The following is a 7,862-nucleotide window of genomic DNA, read 5'->3' on the forward strand; positions in this document are numbered from 1 at the left end:
TTTCAATAAAAATTAAAAATAAAAAAGAATTTTTTCTCTTTCTATATTCAAGAAAAAGAAAATAAATGAAAAAGATAAAAAAGAAAAAAAAGGAAATCTTTTGAAAATTTGAAAAGGTGAAGACACTGAAGTAGACTAAAATAAAATGATGGAAGTGAAAGAGTTTGAAAAACTTACACAAAAGTAAAAAAATATAGTAAAAAATTCAAAGAAAAATATTTTAATAAAAATTGAAGGTAAAAATGAAGTTTTTCTCTTTCTGCATTCAAGAAAAGGAAATGAAATGAAAAAAAAAGAAAAAAAGGAGATCGTTTGAAAATTTGAAAAGGTGAATACACTGAAGTAGACTAAAATAAAATGATGGAAGTAAAATAGAGCTTGAAAAAATTTACACAGAAGTAAAAAATATAGTAATAAAAATTAAAGAAAAATATTTTTAATAATAATTGAAAATAAAAATGAATTTTTTCTCTTTCTGTATTCAAGAAAAAGAAGTGTAAAAGAGAAAAAAAAAAAGAAAGAAAATTGAATAGATGAGCCTGCTAACAGATTGAAGTAGGACTGAAATTGCTTCGTTTTCCCCTAGAAGTCAGACTAGGAAGCGCTTTATAGTCCATAAATTAAGCAGGTGGTGAGACTTCTGTTCTTGAACAGCGAGGTTGACCTGGTTGGGCGGGGCTCAGTGTAACGGCTCCGCTCTCCACTAGATGGCGCTGCTAGCCTGCTGGGGTGTTCTTGTGGCGCTCGTAGGTGCGTATGCGCATGCGCACGAGCGGTGAAATGGCGCCACCCAGCTACCCGGTCTGTTCTCCCCATCAGCAGTCGCGCACCCATCCTCTGTCTTCAGCTCTCGACCACTCCCCGCTTCTTCCCTCTCCGTGACCAGGCCCCAGGCAGTCGCTCTCTCCCGAGTTTTGTCTCAGACGCAGCTGTTTTCCCCGGCCCCTTACTTCCGAAGGGCTGCGGCTTCGACCTGTTCCGCCCCTCTGCGGGAGGGTCTCCCCGGGGCAAGGGCCGAACGCCGGCTGCACCCAGGAAAGTTCGCCAAACCGTGCTGCTGCCGGAGCCCAGAGACCGCGGCCGGGTGCCAGCCGCCCCAGAAAAAGTTCGCGAGCTAGCGCAGCAGCAGCCTTTCAGGGATTATGGAAAATCGCAACACGCATCTGGCACCAGGCTTCACCCTTAACGACCTTGTTCCAGCACCAGCGATCGGGGCCGTTCTCTGGGGTCTGCTGGGCCCAGGTGGCCTCACAGCCTCTACCGAACGCCCTCCCGGCCGTGGAACCGCTTCTCCCCGTGTGGCCTGAGAACCTCCCGGACGCTGCTCTGCTCCTGGGGATTCGCCCTTCCCGCCAGAGCACCCACCGCCAGGTATGGAGCTGGGGAGTTGCAGCCTTTGCGCTCCCCCTGTTTACAGTCTTAATGGAATTTAAACCCTCTTCTTTCTCCTTTCTCCCTTTTTAGTTCAGTCCCTGCGGCTGTTTCCAATTTTCCACTTTCTCTCCAGCTGCTTTTGGGGAGGGGTGCTTTTCCCGTATTCTGTCCCCCGTCTCCGTCGCAAAGGCACCCCCCTGCCCTCTGCAGCTTATCTCCCCCCAGGTACCTGCGCCGCGTCCCTGCTGAATTCTGTGGTTCAGGTTGTGCGGATTGTTGTGTTAACCCTCAGATCAGTTTTCTAGGTGTGCAGGATGGCAGGGTGTTGGTCTGGCTGTATTTCATGGACAGGAGACACACACGAAACTTCCACGCTGTCCCGCCATCTTGGCTCCCTCCACAAAAGCCAGAGCTCACGCTCTTGAGCCTCAGGTTACATACTGAGTGACCCCATTCTCCAGCAGCAGCAGCAGCAGCACTGTGGGCTGCTGTGAAGATGAACTGAGAATACACACCTCCTGCTAACCCAGTTCTTGTCATATCGGGAAGAGCTCACCGGAACTTAACTCTATGCGGACGCTGATAACAATAGCTTCTAGTGTTACGGCTCCTGCCGTTCCCACCCCCCCTACACTGAGATCATGTAGGAGCCTTGATCACAGGACCTGCCTGCTGTACATTCCCCATCTTCCTCCCCTATCCAGTTGAGTCCATACATAGTAAACACCCTGGAAGATGGGCAGGTGCTGGAAGCCTGACTGCAATGCAGAAATGCATATTTAAGATAATTTTTTATATTAAAATTTTTAATGTTTATTTATTTTTGAGACAGGGAGAGAGACCTTGAGCAGGGAAGGGGCAGAGAGACAGAGGATTCAAAGCAGGCTTTGCACTGACATCAGAGCGCCTGATGTGGGACTCGAACTCATGAATCGCAAGACCACGACCTGAGCCGAAGTTGGATGCTCAACCCACTGAACCACCCAGGTGCCCCCGAAACGCACATTTTCATTACGTTTAGGAAAATCACAAAATGCTTTCTTGATTATAAAGTTTATAATCATGTGATGATTGTAGATCTCAATGCCCTTAGATGCAGCCAGTTTATGCACCATGGTTCTGGGGGAGGGTCTGGGAGGTCAGACCTACTTGGCTGTTCAGATTTGGGCAGGAGAAGCCACTGGAGTGGGGTTAGGAAGCTGGGCATGGAGTGTGTGTGTGTGTGTGTGTGTGTGTAAGTGTGTGTGTAGCGGGGCATACATGGTGTGGAAGGCAATGGGGTGGGGTGGATGCTGGGAGCCAGGAGCAGCATGACCCTCCCTCTTGTTCCTTTGCACCCCAGCGAGGTTTCTGAACTAGCAAGAAGCCGAAAGTAATTGGGTTTCATATGGCAGAGATCGACAGGGCTGAGGCACAGCTAAGTCTAGACAACACAGTCGAAGGCAGGAAGGCTGGGAAGAAGCAGAAGAAGACATCAAGGATGTGTGAAGCAGGGCTTTGCTCTGGAGTGGATGCTTTCAGGAAGGAGGGCAATTCTTTTTTTTTTTTTTTTTAATTTTTTTTTTAATGTTTATTTATTTTTGAGACAGAGAGAGACAGAGCATGAATGGGGGAGGGGCAGAGAGGGAGACACAGAATCGGAAGCAGGCTCCAGGCTCTGAGCCATCAGCCCAGAGCCCGATGTGGGGCTCGAACTCACGGACCACGAGATCGTGACCTGGCTGAAGTCGGACGCTTAACCGACTGCGCCACCCAGGCACCCAGGAGGGCAATTCTTAACACATCTTATTTAGAAGCAGGAGAGTAGACAGAGGCTAAAGAAGCAGCAGTCACTCATATTAGCCATTTTGGGTCATTATATGGTGACTCAGACCATCTCCATATTTTGTCTGTGTTCAGACATGATTACGGAGGGGTCTTGGTTTTGCATGAATCCATCACGATCACCGGGTGGACTTGTCTGATGTCAGTGTTCTGTGACTTGTCTGTGTTCATCAGGAAACTACCAAGGCCTGGGTGACAGTGCCAGGGTCACTGGCTCCTGGAGGTCAAGAGCTTCTTGTTTCTTTCTCTGAAGTGAGTTATAGACACTTGCAGAATTCGGGAGGAGACTGGTTTCCACGTGCACTGGAAAGGGATGTACGAGGTGCCTGGCATATGATGAGCATTAAAGTGTGTGCTCTGTATAGTTTGGTATTTTAGTTTTCGCTAAGCATGTGTCTAGAGTATTTTGTTTCCTCATGGGTGTGCACATCCCCGAATGATACTTGGCACAGAGTAGACAGTCAATAAAATTTGTTGAATGAATAAGTGAGGGAATTTATTTAACCATCCTTCTATTGTTGGACGTTTAGGTATTTCCTGTTTCTGGTGTAAATTACACAGTGCTTTGCACACATTAAGTAGAACATGTGCTGTCCAGCTGCCCCAGTCCCCACCACTCCCTATCGCCCCTGATGCTGGGATTGTTACATTTCATCGTACATGCACTGTGGTTTTTCTTAAAGAAATATTACTCTGTACCCATGTCTCTACCAAAAATGGAAAGATAAAAGTAGGACTGAGACAGTCGTCCATTTCTAGAGAAACAGAAGTGAATCGTTGGCAAAATTGATGAGTATCTTGTGGGTAAAGTACACAGTTGCATAAACCGTCCTTGTCTTGTAACCAACTTGCCTTGTCTGTTGGCATATTGCCCTTCACTTACTGGATTTGAAAGAGCATGCTTTGTCTTCTCTGTGTGAGAACACCCCATATGGCAAACACCCAGCTGCAGAAGTATCCAAAGGGCAGCATCCAAAGCAGTATCCACCCTCAAGGGTAACCTGTGTCCTGACTTATAACACCACAGGCTAATCTTGCCTCTTTGAACTTTATATATGTGAGACCATACAGTTTGCATTCTTTTGTGTCAACCCTGTGTCTATGAGGCTCATCTCTATTGTTATAGTTTGTTCGTTTACATTGCTGCATAATATTCCACGGTATACATATGCCATCAGTCATCCATTTCCTGTGGGATGAACATTTGGGATTTTGTTTCCAGTTATGGCTTCTCATGAGTAATGCCTTTAGAAACATTTTTATACGTCTTCTGGTGAGCATATGGATACTTTCTGTCACATACATTCTTAGGAATAGAATTAAGCCTGGTTGTTGTTTTTTTTTCTTTAAGATTCTGCCAAACGTTTTTCCAAAGTGCTTAAATCCATTTGAGGCATTTTGACATGGAGCATTCATGTGGTGGTAAGTATGATTAGTGTCCCCATTTTACAGATAAGAAACCTGGGGAAGAGAGAGGCGAGCTAACTTATGTTAGGTCATGCAGCTGGGAAAGGCTGGAGCTGTCCTTCATCACACACCATATTGTTTCTCATGAAGGTCCAACCTGGTTCCTATAAAATGTAGTGTCTGAGACATAGGAGGTGTTTAGTGAGGGTTTGTTGAGTAAATGGGCCACTGAAAGAATGGGTCCTCCAAAGGAGGGGCTGAGGGGGCCTCTCAGTCTACTCTGGCTCCGCGGTTGATTTTTAGGGAACAGAACAGTTTGGGTTGAAAGATCTGCAAGGGCTGCCATTGCAACTACTTCCACCTTTTGAAGAATTTTGGTCTCTTATTTTTTTTTTTAATAAATAAAACTTTTTTTTAGCGTTTATTTATTTAGTATTTATTTTTGGGAGAGACAGAGTGCCAGTGGGGGAGGGGCAGAAAGAGAGGGAGAGGGACTCCCAAGCAGACTCCATGCTGTGAGCGCAGAGCCCGACGTGGGACTCGAACTCACAACTGTGAGATCATGACATGAGCTGAAGTTGGACGCTTAACCCACTGAGCCACCCAGGCTCCCCTGAAGAATTTTGCCTCTTAAATCACATAAATAATACATCATCATTACGGATATATTGATAACTCCACCCAGAGAGTCACCGGGAAGATATTATTGGTTATTTCCATATAAATAAACGCTGTTATGTAGTTGAGATTATCATTCATTTCCTCTGTGATTTCTGTATTAAAATTTTTTTAAATGTTTATTTTATTTTTGACAGAGAGAGAGAGAGAGAGAGAGTGAGAGACAGAGCATGAGTAGGGGAGGGGCAGAGAGAGAGAGAGAGAGAGAGAGAGAGAGACACGGAATCCAAAGCAGGCTTCAGGCTCTGAGCTGTCAGCACAGAGCCCGACGTGGGGCTCGAACTCATGAACTGTGAGATCATGACTTGAGCCGAAGTTGGACGCTCAACCGACTGAGCCACCCAGGCGCCCTATGTATTTTTAAACGTAGTTAGAAAGTTCTTTTCCTCTCCAAAGTTGTAAGAGTTCTTCTGTGTCTTTTTCTGGTGCTTTTATAGTTTTCATTTAAAAAAGTTTATATTTGCCCCATTTGGAGTTTATCATGGGGTACAGCCTATGACATGGGTTCAATTTCATTTATTTTTTTCATCTGGCTACCCAACGATTGTACATCATTTGTTAAAAAGCCCATATTTAGGGGCGCCTGGGTGGTGCAGTCGGTTAAGCGTCCGACTTCAGCCAGGTCACGATCTCGGGGTCCGTGAGTTCGAGCCCCGCGTCGGGCTCTGGGCTGATGGCTCGAGCCTGGAGCCTGTTTCCGATTCTGTGTCTCCCTCTCTCTCTGCCCCTCCCCCATTCATGCTCTGTCTCTCTCTGTCCCAAAAATAAATAAACGTTGAAAAAAAAAATTTTTTAAAAGCCCATATTTACTCAAATTGTTAAGGCTTTGAGATATGTTTTAATATCTAGCCTGGCCATTTTCCTTCTATTGTTCTTTGGATTTTCCTGGATGAATTTGCTTATTTTCCATTTGAGATTCCGAAGTAGCTTTTGTAAATTTCAGGCAGGGGGTGGGGTGGGGGGGAAGATCTATTAGCACTTTTGTTGGGATGTCATTAAATTTTACAATTATACCAGAGGAAATTGGCAACTTTATGATATTGAGTCTTCCCACCCAAGAACATACTACGTAGCCTTCTTTGTTCCTAAGTAGTATTTTAACGTTCTTATTGTAGATTCATGTATGATGTAAGGAAAGGATATAAATTCATTCTTTTGCATGTGGACATCCAATTGTCCTGGCACCATTTCTGGGAGACTGGTTATTTTTTCTCCCATTGAATTATCTTGGCATTCTTGCCAAAAATCAGTTGACCATAAATAAGACGGTTTAGCTCTGGACTCTTCAGTTCTATTCCATTGATTCATATATTTACCCTTATTATGCCAGGACCACACAGTCCTGATTACTATAGCTTTTTACAAAGTTTTGAAATGGAAAATGTGAATTCTTTTTTCCAACTGTGTTCTTTTTTTTCAAGACTGTTTTTGGTATTCTGGATCTGCTTGTTTTCTACAGGAAGTTTAGGAGCAGCTCGTCAATTTCTGTAAAAAAAAAACAACACACAGTTGGGATTTTGCTGGGGGGATGCATTGAGTCTGCAGACCAAGTTGACAATATTGTCTTCAGTATCATGAACAAGGGGTTAAATTCATTTAAGTGTTTTGTAATTTCTTCCAACAGTGTGTTGGGGTTTTTAGACTACCTGTTTTGCAACCTTTTGTTAAATTTCTTCCTAAATATTTTATTCTTTTTGATGCTATTGTGAATGGAATTGTTTTCTTAATTTCATTGCCAGCTTGCTGAATTCCTTTATTAGCTCTGATAGTCTTTGTCGTGGATGCTGTGGGTCTTTTTTTTTTAATATAGATATAGATATAGATATAGATATAGATATATAGATATATAAATAGATGTATAGATAGATGATGTCATCAGCAAATAGAATTAGTTTTGCTTCTTCCTTTTCAACCTGGATGTCATGTATCTATCTGTCTATCTGTTTATCTCTATTTCTCTGTCTCTGTCTCTCTAATTATTTGTTTTTGTTTGTTTTTACCTAATTGCCCTGGCTAGAACCTCCAGTACGATATTGAATAGAAATGGTGAAAATGGACTTCCTTGTCCTGTGCCTGGTCTTAAAGCAAAAGCCTTTTATCATGGCAGGGAGAATAATAGCCCCTTCCCTCCCCAAAGGTGTTCATATCCCAATCCTAGAACCTGCAAATGTATACCTTGCATGGCAAAGGAGAATTAAGGTTGCAGATTGCTAATAAGTCTAGAACAGGGAGATTATCCTAGATTATCTGGGTGAGTCAAATGTAATTGCAAAGTCCTTAAAAGTAGAAGGAGAAGCAGAGGAGGGGGGACCAGAGAGAAGGCAGTGTGAGATGGACCTTGCCCAGTGTTTTTTTGGCTTTGAAGATGGAAGAAGAAGGTTGTGAGCCAAGGGATGTGAGTGGTCTCTAGAAGCTGGAAAAGGCAAGAAAACAGATACTACTCTAGAGCATCCAGAAGGAATATAGCCCTCCTGACACATTGATTTTAGCCCAACGAGATCCATGTTGGACGTTTGACCTCCAGAACTGTATAATAAGCTTGTATTGGTTAAGCCACTAAATTTGTGATAATTTGTTAC

This window comes from Felis catus, chromosome C1 (assembly GCF_018350175.1).
Source record: "Felis catus isolate Fca126 chromosome C1, F.catus_Fca126_mat1.0, whole genome shotgun sequence".
In the NCBI taxonomy this organism is placed as follows: domain Eukaryota; kingdom Metazoa; phylum Chordata; class Mammalia; order Carnivora; family Felidae; genus Felis; species Felis catus.